Genomic DNA, 2,545 nt, shown 5'->3' with positions numbered 1-2,545 from the left:
GCCGCCGCGGCCCGCCCCGTCTCCATGGCAACACGGCGCGCGTCCCGGAAGCCGGCGCGGCGGCCGGCGGGAGCCCGGAGCGAGGTTCCCCTCCACGGGCCGGAGCGGGAGCAAAGGGGGGATTCCAGGCCGGCCCCCCGGAAACGCCGAGCCGGAGGCCCGGGGGTGGGGGTCCGGCTGCTCTGGCGGCGTTCAGTCTGCACACGTTCGCTCAGCTTGTGCGATTCTCACTCTGAACATGGGAGCCTCTGCCGGGGGGGAGGAGCAGCGCTGGCTGCCTCATCTTCCACTTTTCACTTTATAGGTAAGTGTTTATTGAGTTCCTATTTTGTTGGGGGGGAAATTGTGTTGGACGTTGGGAATAATTCATAGATCATAAGAACCTTTGAATTAGGCTTTAGAAAAAAAAATTTTTCTAAAAATGGTTTTAAACATGTGGGCTTCAAGTCTTTCAAGCTATTAAAATGATACAATATAACGGAAAAGAAACATAGATCAAAATTTCAGTTCTGAAATAAAAGCTGTTTATTTTATTCCCCACCCCCCCCCCCCCCCCCCTGCGGGCGCTCCCCGCCAGGAGTCAGGTATTCCAGCCAGAACATTCCTTGGAGGTAAATAACAAACAGGAGACTTCTCTTTACTTTTAAACACCGTGTCCTTTGGGCCCTCTTGGGCTCCTCACCTGTGCTGCTCTTAACGTGGAACACCTTTGCAACCTTCATCTCTCTCAAGAAGCCTCCCCTGACAACTTGCCGTTTTAGACTTGTATTTTTCGGTGCCGTGTACTGATAAAGTTTGTTTTGGACACATGTATATCCCGAGTCCTCTAGAGCTCAAATCTCTCATGTTACAATGAATGCCTGCTTCCTCCCCGTCTACTCCTTCATCCTGTTCCCTATTGAATGCCTGGTGTATTCCAGATTCCGTGCCCGGCCCTGAGCATGGGGTAGTGATGGACCGTTAGGAGGGGCTTTGCTTCTGTAGAACTCACGATCTCCTGCAGGAATAATAGGCACTTGCCAAACAAATGTATAATATTGCAAATGAAGAGTGTGCTACTGGGCCAACTCTGGCTGCTTCACAGATCAGCACAAAGCCTCGTGGCACGCACCCACCCCTGAGCTAACTCAGGACTCTGTCATCTGCTCAGCTGGGCCCCTTCAGTCAGCTGGCGGGTCTGCCGGTTGCCGCAACGTGTTAACGGGCACTTTTGCAACTTAGCACAGGTAACTAGGAAAAAGTACAAACACCAAGAGGGCATGCACTTATACAAAAGTTTGGCTTGAATTGTGTTGTGGGGAAAAGGACTTAATTGAGAAAGTGACTTTTGAGCTGAGATCCAAAGATTGGGCGGGAGTTGACCAGTTGAAGGAATAGGGAAAAACAGTTCAGAGTGGGACAGTGTAGGCAAACTGCCTTCCCCCATCCCCATTTGTAGCTGGACCTAATTTACATGTATCAGAAAATGATGCTACTGATTATTCCAGTAAAAAAACTAGTAGTCATTTTTTTTTTTTTCCTTTTCCCCAGGCACACTGGCAATGCCTGTTAGTTGCTCGTCCAAAACATATATTCTGAGTCATTCCTTCTTCTCTTCCTCCCCATCACTGTAATCCAAGCAACTACCATCGTTCACCTTTATTACAAACCTTTTTTCTGGGCCTCTCCATGCCCACAGCTACGCACTGCAGTGCAGAATAAAAAAACGTAGGTCAGATCATGCCAGCCTTTCAAAGCCGCTGCTGACTGATCTGAATCAGTGTCTCCCCCAAGTTCATGTTAGAATCCTACCCCCTAAGATAATGACTGGTGTTAGATGGTAAGTACTTAAATCACTGAGAGTGGAGCCCTCTGTGCTGTGCAAGAGAAACAATAGGAAAGGGGGAAAAACTCATCCATCAACCACTTCATCATGTCGTGTACAGAGTAACTGGATGGAAGGTTGTTTTTTCTTTCTCTTCCCTCGACTCTAACAACGGCCTCGCCTAGGGCAACTTGGCCGAGTCGTGTAAGTTACCGGCTGGCCAAGTTCCCAGCTGGCCGTGTGACGAACACCACAAGGTCTCAGGGTGCGGAGACTGGGCACGGTGATGGTTGACACCCGGTGCTGGACTAACATTCTATTACTCACTCATTGAGCTCTGGCCTTCTTGTCTGTGACGCCAGCGTGCTTGCCCGCTGGGTGCATGGCCTGGCCTTCGAAGGGGTGGTGTACCCGGGCAGGGATAGTCTGTTAGGACAGCGTTCTGTGGCTGGCTTGCCTTCGCTGGACATCAGGGTGGTGGCTGCAATGGTAGTGAAGAGGCACTTAGTTCAGGTTCCCCTTCTTAATACCAGGAGAGACTGCGCAACTTGAGGTTTCAGAGACATCAAAAGGCTTTATTGAGTAGGCTAGAGGGCCGATGCATGAAGATTCATGTACTGGAGGGGGTCTCCCAGCCCGGCCTGCCCCCTCTCACAGTCCAGGAGCCCTCAGGGGCGGGAGATGACCTGGCGAACAGGGGAAGGTGATGCCCCCATCACACCTCTGCTGCTGCCACTGCCG

Source organism: Pipistrellus kuhlii, unplaced genomic scaffold, assembly GCF_014108245.1.
Source record: "Pipistrellus kuhlii isolate mPipKuh1 unplaced genomic scaffold, mPipKuh1.p scaffold_m20_p_14, whole genome shotgun sequence".
NCBI classification, from domain to species: domain Eukaryota; kingdom Metazoa; phylum Chordata; class Mammalia; order Chiroptera; family Vespertilionidae; genus Pipistrellus; species Pipistrellus kuhlii.
This window is presented reverse-complemented; position numbering follows the sequence as displayed.